At 38.9% G+C, this 15,095-nt stretch overlaps 1 long non-coding RNA gene across 1 annotated transcript in view; it reads left to right on the plus strand.

The window, feature by feature from the left end:
* LOC148131312 (uncharacterized) overlaps nucleotides 1-15,095 on the plus strand; it is an 85,323-nt gene that overhangs the window by 27,417 nt on the left and 42,811 nt on the right. The gene's annotated exons all lie outside the window — the stretch shown is intronic.

Consider the following 15,095-nt stretch of genomic DNA (forward strand, 5'->3'; position numbering starts at 1 on the left):
ACTATCTTAATTATAGTTGGTTTAAAGCCTTAGTTGTGCTTTCCACTCAGGTGGATGTAACGAATGCTTTTGGTCTCTACATTGGGGACTCCCAAAAGTTTTGCAGTCCTCTGTATCTCTTTCCAGAAAGTAGAACTGGAAGTGTTAAGGTATTTTGGAACTAACTGAGGTTGATTCTATAACCTTATTCCTGTGCCTTATTCCTGGGGAAGAGCAGTCATTATTTATGCTGCCTTGAGTTATACAAAAGAAACACAGGACATAAATCTAATCGTTCAATCCTTGAGTGCAGGCCTTGGAAATCCTGATTAGCTTCTATATGACTTCTCGGAATTGGAAAGTGATCCATGGCTGCTGAAAAACTTGTTCGAGAGATGCGTATGCATTCTCCCTTATCAGAATAATGCTTTGCACTGCCTGAAATGTGCTATCTGTTGGATTTGACAGGAAGAGGCTGAAGGTGAGGCTGGCCAAAATGGAACCTGAAAATTACAGTTTAAAATCTTTGACATCAACATTATTTCATTAGCCACAAAAAGAAGAAAAAAAGAGGCAATGATTTCTCAAATCCCATGATCTTTTAGAACCATAAGGAGGTTGAGTTGTGTAGCTTTGCATGTGTGTGTTTAAAAAGTTCTCCGTTTTGCAGGTGACCCAGAGTTTGATATTCCATTTGTCAGGCACCAATTTCACCTAGCACAAACATCCACTTTATCTCTTATGGATATCCTCCAGTTCTCTTAGGTTCTTCCTATCCCAAGTGGAACTTAAGCTTAATATGAGAATATGATGAAAATGTGACTTTGGAGTACAAAACTAAAGGCACCAGACATCTAGGTAGGTGCAAAGGATCTAAAATGCAAGAAAATTGAAAATCATCACCATTCTTAAAATTTTCTCCTTCTCTCCCCCTTCCTCCTCCTCCTCAGCTCATCTTTTTAAAACTCAAGATGGCAAACACACATAATGCCCCTTCCTTCTATTTCCCACCACAACAACTCTATAAGGAGGGCTGAGCTGAGAGAGTGGGATTGGCCCAAAGCTTTCACACCTAAGGGAAGTCTAAGTTAGAATTCACAGTCTTCAAGTTTCTAGGCCAGGGTACTATCCACTACATGAAAAAACTAACTACATCTACTACAATTGTCACAGTTTTCCTCAAACAGTCTTGGTGACTAGGATAGTGAAATGTTGCGAATGTTTTATATTCAATACTACAAATCCCAAGAACTCATAAACGAATGTAACAAACACAGTCTATAGACGTTTTCTTGAATTAGTCCTCAACTACTATCAGACACTCTACGCTTGTGTTCTGGATACTGTTTATAACAGATTTACAAATGTGTTAACAGCCTTCTGCTATTCCTGCACTATTCAAGATTCAATCGATTAATTTTTAGTGACGAAAACCAGAACTGGGTCTTTATGGATAACTGCATTGCAGAATAAATCAAAAACAATAAAAACAGTTGTTAAAAAGCACCAGGACTTCTGCTTTCTCCAAGTTGCTGTCCACCCCCACATTTGTTGGCTTTACAACTTTGAACCCCTTCAATCGTTAGCCATGTGTCTGCAGGTGATGGGAAGTATAGCATAATACATCTTGAGATCATTAGTTTGGGTGACCTAATTTTAGTACACTATCTTACTAAATACCATTTAAATTGGCTTTTGTTTTTATTTTAAAAAGCATATTCGTGCTCAGTACAAATAAATATTATTACATTATTGTTTGGGCTTTTTAAAAACACAAATCCAAGGGTCAGGAGAAATGCATATGAATTAAGAAAAAGCTAATCTAAATATTTAAATACATTCTGAATCTATTTACCCCTCTGAAAAGATTATTGTATTTATTTGTAAAACCAAAATCAGATTATACACATATATGAAATTCAACATTATGAGTCTAACACTTTGAGTAATTAAGTCACTTTAGAAAACACTCTTTGCATTCATTCTTAAAGACTGTCTACCACTTCAATAAACACACAGTTATTGAAGTGTAATATTTAATACTGCCACATATTCTGGAATATTTGCTTACAAACACAAACCGCTTGCAACAATTAAAACCAAAACATTGCAGTCTGTTCTGTCATCTCATAATATTCTTGAAGCGAAAAATCATATATTTATGCATATTTTTCCTTATAATAAAATTCCCGAACTGCATTTTCCTGTTCAGAATGACAGCTCATAAAAAATATGCAGTACAAAACAGAATATACGACCCTTAAAATGCAAGGCAAAAAAATAATATATTTGTGAAATAATTGTGAAGGATTTATATTTATCCCAGGCAGCTCCACTAGTACAGGTTGTCCTCAACTTATGACAATTGAGCCCAACATTTATTTTACTAAGTGAAAGTTGTTAAATGAATTTTGCCCCATTTCATGATCTTTCTTGCCACAATGGTTGAGTGAATCACTGTAGCTGTTATGCTATAACACGGTTGTTAAGTGAATCGTGTTTCTCCATTGACTTTGCTTGTCAGAAGGTTGCAAAAGATTATCAATGATCCCAGGATACTTTATGCAACCATCATAAATATGAATGTTGCCAAGCATCTGAATTTTGATCACACAACCATGGAGATGCTGCAACGGTCATAAATGTGAAAAAAAGTCCCCCTTTTCAGTGCTGTTGTAAATTTAAATGGTCACTAAATGAACTTTATAAATGGAGGGCTACCTGCATTGGCTTTGGACTTCTGATTTGGCTCACTACATGAAGATCCTTTCAGTTGTGATTAACTCACTGGAGGATTTTGGCACCACCATTATTTATTAGTGCCTTTCCTCACTGTTGATTAATTTGCCACCTAGCCCTCATTGTCTTGGTAAAAAGATTTGCCTGTATGAGAGACTTGACACGCTGTGGTTCCATTCTGTGTTCATAACAGTGTTAACCAAATGCCTTCCTGCCATGTTAGGTCGGACATGACTAATATATCAAGCCAGTCAGTGAGCCAAGAGAGGGAAAATTCTCACGTATTGGGACAATACCCACCTCTGGTCACCATCTAGCTCTCCTGATCTAGCCTTCCCAAAGAAGGGCTAGTGAAATGCCACACCTTGTTGAGTGTAGCAGTTTAATCCACTCAATTTAAGCCAGAAAAATTAGTAGTTTTCAAGAACTGGGAAGACTTAACACAATCCTCTTTTAATTTCTGGCTTGGGACAAGATCAGGCTCGTATGGTATGATCAAAGCTGAATCCTAAGCTTGTGATGCTCATACAAATTGGAAGTGAGGAAAGAAGGCCCTGCCTGTTGTAATATTCACATACGACAATCTTGATCTTTTGGAGAAAGAGTGAAGAAATACTAAGCCGTTTCAGAAAATTCAGAACACTTGTTGAAAGCAAACAGTGAACTTCTATCATTTTCAGCCACAGGCTAGAGGTGAAATACATTGATGTGACGGGCAACAGGTTATAGAGGTGGACTATAGCAGGGGTCCCCAACCAGGGGTGGTATTCAATTTTTTTAACAACTGGTTCTGTGGGTGTGGTTTAATTGGTGGGCGTGGCTTGGTGGTCCTGTGACTGGGTGGACATGGCTTGGTGGCCATGTTATTGGCTGGGTGTAGCCAACTTAATATCACTCACATCGAGGCACGCATCTCCTCACCTGGCCTCTCATAACTGTAGGGATGCTGCAACAATTGTAAGTGTGAAAAATGGTCATAAGTTACTTTTTTCAGTGCCACTGTAACTTTGAATGGTCACTCCTCACAAGCAAAGTACCAGCAAAGGAGGGGAAAAAAACTCCAGAGAAGTTCCAGAGACAGGAAGTCTAGTTCTGCCAAGAATGTAATAAGGGTTAACAGAGAGGCAGTTTCTGTAAGCAACACCAGAATGTTTCCTTCCTGCCTTCCTTACAGGATTAGCCCAGTAATTTCTTCTAACAACCGGTTCTCTGAACTGCTTAGAATGTTAACAACCGGTTCTAGCAAATAGGTGCGAACTGGTAGAATCCCACCCCTGTCCCCAACCCCAGTTGGGCTGCAGCCTGTTCAGAACCAGGCCTTGTATGTGGCAAGCAAGCATGTATGTGCAGCTCCATTTGTGTGAGCGGCAAGCTGCGCATGCCTGCCACTCACATGGAACCATTTCCTCTCTTCCTCCCCAGCCCCCTTTCTGTCCACAAAGCTGCAAAGCTTGGAGACCACTGGACTATAGGATAGGATTTTTTAAAAACCAGTCAGTTGTAAATCATTTTTTTTTCTGAGAGGAAAGACTAACAAACATTTATGAAACTTAGGGAAATACTTTCAGTAGATTCTCTAAACCAGTGGTGGCTAACCTTTTTGGACTCCTGTGCCAAAAAATGTGCATGCACTTGCACGCTCACGCTTGGGTGCCAGCACCCAGAAGGCTATGCGCACACAATCCCCCCCTGCCACCCCCTTACCTGCACTGCGCCTCACAGCTGATTTTGCAGTTGGTTTGAGGCCTTTTTTGCCCTCCCAGAGGCTTGAGGATAGCTTCTGCAACCTTTGCAGGCTGAAAAATAGGCCTGTTTGTCACTTCCTGTATTACAGGAAGTGATGAAACGGGCCTATTTTTCAGCCTGTAAAGGCTGCAGAAGCTATCCTCAAGCCTCTGGGAGGGTGAAAAAGGCCTCAAACTAGCCAAAAAAATCAGCCATGAGATACGCACATGCGCAGTGAGGTAAGTTTGCCTGCAGCTCGCGTGCTGGCATAAAGGGCTCTGCGTGTCACCTGTGGCATGCGTGCCATAGGTTCGCCATCATGGATCTAAACTAATGGCAGGGACTGGGTTAAGAAGCTGACCCTCAACCAGGATAAACATGCAATTTATATGCAGTTTTCCTCCTTTTAATTTTCTTTAGAAGAAAGCTGCAAGGGTGTGGGTGTATGGAGAATTATTAGATAAATATCTAGCTGTGAGGCAAACAAAGTTTCAAATAGTTTCTCCTTAACAAATACAAGGTGAAATAACAGTCACTTTGAGTCTTTATGCATAGCGCTGGGTATTAATATTTATTTGTTTTCCAACAGGCTGAAGGATATGGTTACAGAACTTCATGCTTGAAATTGGGTTTGTTTTTTGTTCCTTCCCTCCTGCTGAAGGAAACAGAGGAGTTTGGTGGTTTACAGGAATTCTTCCTCCTTCCGTCTCCTTTGTCTCTAAGGGCATGAAAGATGCTGAACAAAAACAGCAATCCAAAATAATTACACTCTGCTGAAAAGCTGGTGTGCTTCCCTCTAGCTGACCACAGTGCCAGCACCTTATATAACTTGCAATCTTTAACTGAATTGCAGCTTGTATCCTGTAGGCTGAACTGAAACAAGGACAGGCACCCCACAGGCACCTCACTCTCCCTTGAGCCCTTGAACAGGTCTCTAACCCTGCAGGCCAATATGCTTGTAGAAGTGGTACATCTTATGAAACACAGGGCAATTCTGCTCTCCGGACTTTTATTGGTTTTCCTGTGGTCAGCAGCCCCAATAAGCTGAGGGTTTTGCAGCATTTCAGGATGGAAGCTGTTAAAATGCTGGACCTGGACAACTAGATCTATTCAGGCAACAGGAATTGTATATATTTTTACTAATAAGTTCAACATTTCTATTATGTTATTTTTTTTTCCAAATATAAAACTCCTGTTGTTTACTTACTAGAAATATATTCCATCTTGCTCCAGAATCTCAAGCCAGTTTTATTTGAAATTCCCCTTCCCTTTCGCACCTCCACAAAACAACAACTCTTGAGGTAGGGAAGGTTAAGACAGAATAACCTGGCCTAAAATCATCCAGCGAGTTTCTCTGGCTGAAAGTAGACTGGAACTTGGTGCTACTTAACTCGCATTCCAATCCTTTAACCACTACACCCAAGTACCGGTAATTCTCAAAACCTAGTATTTTTTTAACAAAAAAAAAAATCATTTGTATTACCGGTATTTCTTTCAAAATCTCAGTTGCTCTTTTGCTTTTAGCAAAAGCGAATAAGATTGATTCTCCAGATGCTGCTGAAAATGCAACTCCCACCAACTCCAGTCATCCTGACTATCGTGGGTGATCCCAGGAGTTACAAAGAGGTGGGAAGAAACATCTCTCCTGCAAGCTCAGTCAGGATTGCAGCCCTTGTCTCCACTTCAAGGTTAATGTATATCACCCTCTGTGCCTTCCAGGGATGTTAGAGTTCAACTGCCAGAATTCCCATCTATACTTCTCTCAAATACCCATACATAATTGTTCTGTCTCACCTTTCTTCTTAAAAGATGAAAGAGTACAAACTCACACAAACACAGGCAGGCAAGCTGGCTCGGACTTCACAGAGTTAATTCTTTGGAACTGATAATGTTCTTGGCATTCTAACACGCTCTGCCTGCCAAGTCCAAACTGATAACAAGGAAAAAGCTATTTACAGAAAATTACAAGGCAGACCACAAAAATCATTCACAAAGAAAAACCTGAAGTAAGATCAAACTTTGTCCCATACAAAGTTCCAGTCGACAACACACCCACTTTTATCCCCTGTGGGGTGTGGCTCAATGACTCATCTCACTCTGACCCTCCCACGCCTCCTACGTCGCTGCTCACGTTTCTCCCTACGACACTGCCTAGGATCAAGCCAACATTCTTCCTCTTGACTCCCTGTCAGGGGCTGCTCCGATATGCCTTCCTCCTGATTAATCTCAGGCTGTTCCTCTCGGTTGTCTGATGAAACCTGAGGCATTATCAGGGAGGAAGGCATTGCCAGAGAGGAAGGTCCTGGGGAGGAAGGCATTCCCAGTTCCTCCTCCTCATCTTCCAAGTCCTCTTCCTCTAACAGCACAGGCTCGGGAATCGGAGCCACAACACTATCCCTCGCCGCAGGGCCCTTCCCCCGAGTCTGACGGTCAGGATGTGGTCTCAAGGGGAAATGGTCATGGAACATCCGTATAAGGTCCGGGGCATGGATTGTGGAAGCATCCACCCAGGAAAGGGCCTCTGGCCCATCCCCCTGTCTCTTGATCAAATACTGGAACCGCCCTTTCAGCCAGCGGGAATCCCTAATGCTGGCCACGTTGCCGTCTACTGCGTCATCTTCACCGGGCACAGGTGGTGGATAATCAGCTGCGGGATGTCAAAGATCACATGAAGGGGCTTCAGGGACCAAAAGGGAACGGTGGAAGACTGGATGAATTCGCATGGAGCACGGTAGAGTCAGTCAATAGGCTACAGGGTTGATGACCGCCTCGATGGGAAATGGGCCAATGAACCGATGGTCCAGCTTCTTTATCAGGCGGTCGACCTGAAGATGTTTTGTGGACAACCACACATGGTCTCCTACAGCCAGCGGAGGCGTTGCCCGTCGAGAGCGATCTATGAATCACTTGTAATCTTCCTTGGCCCGTATCAGTTGCTGCCGAACTAACTGCGGAACTGAGTGTAGTTCCGAAAGGAATTCCTGAGTCTTGGTAACAGGGGAATCTAATAGTGTCATCAGAAAGAACCGTGGATGGTACCCCACATTAGCATAAAATGGTGTCATTTGGGTGGAGGTGTGCTGGGAGTTGTTGAATGCAAACTCTGCCAGAGGGAGATAATCAACCCAATTGTTCTGCCGTTGGTTTACAAAACAACGCAAATATTGCTCGAGAATGCCAATGACCTTCTCCATCCCACCATCAGTTTCTGGATGGTGTGTTGACGACAAACACACCTGCACCTGTAACACGGTCATCAGGCTTTTCCAAAATTGGGCTGTAAATTGTACACCGCGGTCAGAAACTACCCTGTCTGGCAGACCATGGAGACGAAAAACATGCTGCAAGAACAAATGGGCAGTTGTACGGGCTGATGGCAATTTACGACACGGAATGAAGTGGGCCATTTTTATCAACATGTCGACCACCACAAGCACAGTCATAAATCCTGAGGATGATGGTAAATGAGTCAAGAAGTCCATGGAAATCGCTGTCTTTTTTCTTTTCTTGTTACCATTGTGGGAGACAGGGTAAACTATCCTCCCCTCTTTGCCCAGAAGTCTAGTTTGGAAAAGAGCCACCTCTCAACATGGCCTCCTTTTTCATGTGGTGGGCCATTGTTAGGATTATCATTATCTCCATTGGAGAATTGCCATGCAATAATGGCTGCTTATATAATTGCTTATGTAACAAGTGGCTGAGAAAGACAGAGAACAAACATGAAAAAAAATCAAAAGAAGGAAGGAAGGAAGGAAGGGTTATGCTGTTATTTGCTGAAATGATTCTATTATCACCATTAAGAACAGTAGCAACACTTTCATTATGCTGTAGAAATTATTATTATTATTATTATTATTATTATTATTATTATTATTATTATTATTATTATTATTATTATTATTATTATTATTATTATTATTATTATTATTATTAATGTTTAATGAATAAAAAGATAATAATACATTCTGAATGCTAAAGATATCATTGGAATATGCATAGAAGATATTATGAACTGGGATATGTCAAGATGGAAAGCATGCAGCCTTCAGGAGTTGGGCCTAGCTTGATATTATGTAACTATGATTGTTTGGTGCTTATCTCACTCGTGCATAAATGCAAATAATTAAAACTCCTAAACAAACAGCAGAACTCTACTTGTCTTCACATTTCTTTCTGTTGTTTGTATTTCCTGTCATCCACCACTGTTCTGTCCTCCCTGTTGTTCTTTGCCTCTTTAGGGGTGCCACTTCTTCCTTACTTTTTATAGGAGCACCTGAATCTTTGCTGAAGGAGAATTTCAGGCATTTAGCTTATCAGGCTGACGGAAGAAAAGCTTTAATTAACAGAAATCCCTCTCCCAGATAACAAAGCAGTTATTCTGCTTTACCTCTGGCAACCTTGGATGGAAGATGATACATCAAATAGCTGAAAATTTACCCATAGAAACAATTATTTGGGATCAGTAAAACTGCCAGGAAATTAATTTCGAAGATGAGAGTGTGACTTCAGATCACATCGCTAGTATAAATGCTTTCTCAGCATTTGAATAGAATAGAATATAATGTCTTAACTGCAGCTAGAATTGTATTTGCTCAGAATTGGAAAAGTGATAAGATACCGATAGAGGGAAAAGTAATCGAAAAAATATTTGAATGTGCAGAAATGAATAGACTAACATTAGAAATCAAAGAAAAGGAAGAATCTGAATATTACATGGTATGGGATTTGTTTTATCAATGGTTAGAAAATAAAATAAATTAAAATGGTTTAGATTTAGTTATAAAGCAATAAGAGAAGCTGGTGAAATAGATATATTGGATAGTACTTATATTATTCATATGGAAATGTGATTATTGTTATATTGTTATATTGATAAAAAGAGTATTATTATTAATTATAGGCACACAAAATATGTACCTAATCGACACACGACTGAAATGGAATGGATTTATTGTATGTAATTTTTTTAAAAAAAAAAACCAAAAAAACTCAGAATAGAATATCAGAGTTGGAAGGGACCTTGGAAGTCTTCTAATCCAGATCTAAACTTTCATGCTATTTCCAATAATTATTTCCAACAACTTGCTCTTCAAATGTCTTCTGTATTATTAATAGATTTGCAAGAGCCAACACTGAGAAAGAATGATTTAACAGCGGACATGTAATTCAGTCAGAGCTTCCACATTTAAGCCCCAAATTTTATTGAAAAGAGATCTTTTATTCTAAAACCTTACCCAGATCCCAGGGTGGTCCTTGTACTCAATAGTAAAAGGGAGATTTCTCTTGTGTTTATTTTCCCTGGGAATGTGAACAGAAGGTACAGCCAACTCTGAAGCTGACTGGCGGACCTTCCAGAAGGGACTTGTGAAATCAGAGAAAATGGGAACATTTCATCAGTTCATACAATGACATCGTCACCACACTGCTTTGTCGACATATCACTTAAATTACTCCATATACCACGGCCACTGTGCAATTCCTTACTGGCAGATACTGGTTAGTTCTCTAGTTTTTTTTTTTTTTTAAAGCCTTAGATTCTGCTCCTCAGTGTCAGCTAAATTAAGTAATTTGAGGGGGGAAAATACAAATAGGTGACATTAGGATTTCAGTCAAATACAATTCTGTACAAATTTTCAAAATATAAGTCTTCAAGCAGATATTACCACAAAGAAAATTTAGCTGTTCAAGCCACTTTTTAAAATGGCTGTTCCAAATCTGTTTGTAAGGGGGGAAAGTAGGATGCTCTTGTGTATATTTAACCTAAAAAACTGTCTACCCCACATTCATTACAGAGATGGCTGTTAATATGCTTCCTGAGACAAGCAGTGATCGCTAAAATCAAAGAGAACTTCTCCCACAAAGTACATATTTTTTCCAATAAGATCAATCCATAAGCATTCGATTGAAAAAAATGAAGTATCCTTATGTAAGGTTGTTAGATCCAATGCTAGTCAAGACACCTGGTTGTCTTTTTACAAAGGTTAGAAACAATAAAATAAAGGCAGTTCCCCTATACTGTAAGTTACCTTGAGCTCTTAGGGAGAAAAAAGGTTACAAATTAATAAATAGACATGAGTAAATAAAGAAGGCAAGTAAAAGACCAAAACAGAGTTTCTTAATATCAGTACGCTAATAATGTGCTGAAGAGTATTATTGTTAAGGTTAGTTAAGGTTAGTTATTGTAGAGAGTATGAAAGTGAGATATGTAAAATGTTCTGAGCAATTACAAGTTAAACACTAACATTCTACATATTTATACAAATAGGGAGAGTTTCTCTGTTACCAAGAGAAAATCATTGTAGTTAGATTTCTCTCCTCGTCTTTCTCATTGGTTAATCAACTACCACATTTTCTCCTATGCTACATTTCCACATGCAGGGAAATTTTTCCAAATAGGGAACTACAGTATTAAAAAATGCAACCCCCACCCTCAGTTGCAGTCTAAATGCAGCATGCAAATTGGTCTTCATCTCTTCTATAAAGGTATGCTGCTCTACACTGCCTTCTCTTGTACCTTACAAGAGATGTGTAAAAGTATAATATCAAATGCAAGCTTTTTGTATCTAGCTACATGCATATTATCTTCTTTGAACAAGATGGGACAAAGGCATTCCAGATGAAGATTCCAAAATTCAGAGCATTTCCTACAACAGAACTGTCCCTGGGCCAAAAGAGTTGATTTTTGATAAAATTGGAATGATTCAGTGGCATAAATAGAAAGTGGTACACAAATGCTTCTATTTCCTCAGCATATTAATCACAGAGCTTGGTTCTCATAAATGTACAGCTGGCCTTTTTGTCTGCATCTCATGCGGATGCTGCCAAGATTCTGGAAACTTAGAAAATTAGCCACATCTCTATCCCTGTCAAAGGAATGTAGGTATGTACAGAAGAGGAATTCAAAACTGTCCTTGTTTGCTGAGAGTCTAAAAGGGGAGGGGACAAGAAGATTATAAGGAGTATTTATGTTGATTTTACAAAAGCATCAAAAACGTGCAACCTATGGCATTAGATGCAGAATGCAGTTTCTAAGAACCTCCTTATCTTTTTGTTTTCTTACAAGGAGTCTTATTCTAATAGCTGAAAGGGACATCTCATCTTCAATGCTATTGCTGATTATTTGTCTTGACAATGCCACCTGAAATCTCAGACATAGAGGAGCTATGTAGGATGTGTCGAGACCAGGGGTAAAATAGATTGTCAGTGGCCTGCATAGCTCTTTGCCCTTTTATGACTAATTTGCAAAAATAAAATAAGTTAATTAAAAAAGGAAGTTCAGTAACACTCTCATTTTTAATGCAGAAAATATTTATGGCAGTAATCCAAAGCAGTACTCATGCAAAGACAAACATAACAGATAGCCTCTGAAAATGAGTACTTATGTTGCATCTCTGCATGAGAAGCAAGGAAATTATCCAAACACAGCTCAATCAGAGCCATGAAAAACTATTATCCACACTGTTCAAAATATTATTATTATTATTAATAATAATAATAATAATAATAATAATAATAATAATAATAATAATATTATTATTATTGGTTGGTCACACAGTCAGCCAGATGTATAGACTGGCTACCATTTTTATCTACCTATCGAATCTTCCCAAGAACCTGGGGTAGGCAGTTGTTGCTGTCTGATGGTGTTATCTTTGCAGGATATAAGCTGCTCCAAGTAAGGCTGCCTGTTGCAATTGACTGTTATTAAAATTAGTTGTTGCTCACTGCAAAGACTCTGAATATGGGCCAAAAGAAAGCAGAAGCACTCTGAAAGTTATTATTTTGGATTCACAGAAATCTTGAACTTTTCATTTGTTTTCCATGCATTGTTCACAAGGAAGAGCTTTTGGCACATCGTTTGGGAACTAATTGAATTAGAATACATGCAGTGAATTAGTGAGGGGAGTATACATTTTCCTTTTCTTTCTTAAAGGAAAATATGTCACCTTCCCATCTAGAAAGGGTAGTGCAAGACAGATAATCCTATCACACTGCTGCAAAATATTTCGATTCAAGAAATGCTTGAAGAAAATGCATGCTAGAAGACCCAACAGTATAATTCTAATGCTGCTTTCTTCCACATGGTATCATCCAGATATGTTGGAATTATAACTTTTAGAATTAGAAGCCAGATTTTACTTCTTTTTCCTTCTTGCTGGCCAGCCTTAGCTGCTACTGAGAGTGTTCAATATCCATCTTTAGACTATACAATGAGCAAAAGATTAGTGCTGACTTGCTGTAACCATGAACCCTGCCCTCTTCAGAGTAGTTTACCAATCTGATTGCTTATTCCAAAATTCTGACATCACAAAGAAAAAAAAATCAAGAAATTACATAAAAGACATCTACTGACTTATAGCCAAGTATTTTTCCTCCTCTCTCCCAAACCAAGGGGCCAATTTCCATCAACCCCGTATAAACTAATTAGACCAAAAGCTGAAAAAAAATTCTAGTAAATAGCTTCCCTTCTTCAATATTAGTAATCAGATTCTCTTATTGGGGTCCTGCATCCTGGAGCATTATCTCCCACGATCTTGGCCCCAAGGCAATTACTTTATCATAAGAAAGGACTTGGTGGTATCTTTTTCATCTCTTTGATGGGTAATAACTAAGCCCCACAAATAAGCAATTCATTTATCTATCCTAGGAACTGGGGAAATCAGAGAGTTGGTCCATGATCGGTATGTCTGAATGGTTGTTTCTAGTACAAAAAAAAAAAAAAAGAAAGCTTAATTCTGGAAAAGAGAATGATGAATTAATCTGAGGGCATTGTGGAATGGATCTCAAAGAATCTTGAACTTTGTTCTAAGAATGCAGTTTATGGACTAGTACATCTTCTGTACAGCAGCAAGAAACCATTTTGCTGACAGTGCATATTGCCAAGGAATCTGGATGGAAGTGTGTTTACCTGAAAGGAAGGAACCTTAATCAGAAGATAGATAGATAGATAGATAGATAGATAGATAGATAGATAGATAGATAGATAGATAGATAGATGATAATCTTCTGATTAAGATTCCTTCCAGGTATACATGTGTATGTGTGTTTAAATAAATCAACAAATTAAAAGGTGCACAGAAACATTTAACTACCACCCTACCTACTTTTCAACCAAACAATATCAGCAAAGAACAACTGAGTTTTCTTGGAGGGTGCCCTTTCTGTATTTTATTAGCTTAGTAAGCAACATAGTCTAATTAAAGACAATCATTACATAAAAGATGGGGGAGTGGGGGAGAGGCCTAGGTACAGTTTTGGCCCAGCCTCCATCAGATAAATGGGATGGATGCATAAAGTCCTTATAATCTGCTCATTCTGGGAAAAACAACCAGCAGTGATATAGCTGGGCTCTCACTATCTGAAGGTTCAAATCCATATAACCCTCAGAATCAAACTCCCTACCTTGGACTCCCCCACGCAATCTCTAAACTACAAATTTCTTCCTCTCCTGCATGCATCACAAGAGAAGCTATATAATTCTTGTACTGTATCCCAAACTTTAAAGGTTGGGAAGAGCGCAATGATCCAGACGGAGTATGTATTCTGTCTTTAGAAGGAACTTAAGAGTTCGGCAAAAGCACTAGGAAAATGCAGAATAGCTGCAATCTGAAAATAAGACATTTCCTGGATTCTTGCTGTGTTCTGAGCCATGAGCTAATGAAATGGTCTGGACTTGCACAACATGCTATGTTACAAACAAGCCAAATTTTAAATTAGGGACAGATTATTTATTCAAATGAAGCCCTTACATCCTCAATTGCCCTGATTATGTGGCAGTTTAATCTGCTGTATTCATGGGTAAAGCACTAAACTACATGAGAACTCTCAACATTTTACTATTTGTAAGGTAAATGAAATCAAGTAAAATTTCACTGGTCCATTTTTAATGTTCCCTAAAATTTCAAGTGATTGGGAAGTGGCCTTTTCATGCTCCTTGTAGTCTTTTGCCCTTCTTATTGGCTACCAACATTATATACCTAACTGTGATAAAAACAAACAGCCAAATACGGTAATTCATGAAAAACAGCAATTATAACAATTTTTTCTGTTCAATCAACTGTTTTTGGCCCAGAATTTAGGTTGCCAGCAGATTACTTTTTTAAAAACAAAATTTCAGAGTACACAGAGTTTTGTCCTCTAGCCACTTAATACTAGGAAACTTGATCCCACCACACATTGTTATGTTATAGTGTCTTTGACTTATCACTAGCAAGAGAAAAATACTTTCAGATCTCACTGAATATCTTGGGTACCTCAGCATAAATCCAACAACTAATTAAGATTCACAAGCCCAAGAAGTTGCTGGTTGACATCTTTATGGATATATCTGGTAAAGGGTGAGGTGAGATGGAAGCAGAAGGCAAATCAGATAGATTAGTGTCTCTAGGATGGATAATTTTACAAGGGGTGGGTAGGACATGTTCTGTAATTTTGGGTCACAGGCAGCCTACAGCTGATTTTTTTTCCCAATAATTATTCCAAATATTAAAATTCAAATGAATTTCTCATGCCTTCAGACTGATGTCAAAAATTCTCTTTGAATGTCCAGCATAGAGCAACCTTTTTTCCCTCAGGCAGATGATGATAAAGGTGAGGGGAAAAGGACGACCATTAGGGGGAAAAAAATGGGAAAAAGAAAGGCAAGAGAAGCT

This window comes from Notechis scutatus, chromosome 3 (assembly GCF_049901735.1).
Source record: "Notechis scutatus isolate UNSWTSFEM ecotype Mainland chromosome 3, rNotScu1.2, whole genome shotgun sequence".
In the NCBI taxonomy this organism is placed as follows: Eukaryota; Metazoa; Chordata; class Lepidosauria; order Squamata; family Elapidae; genus Notechis; species Notechis scutatus.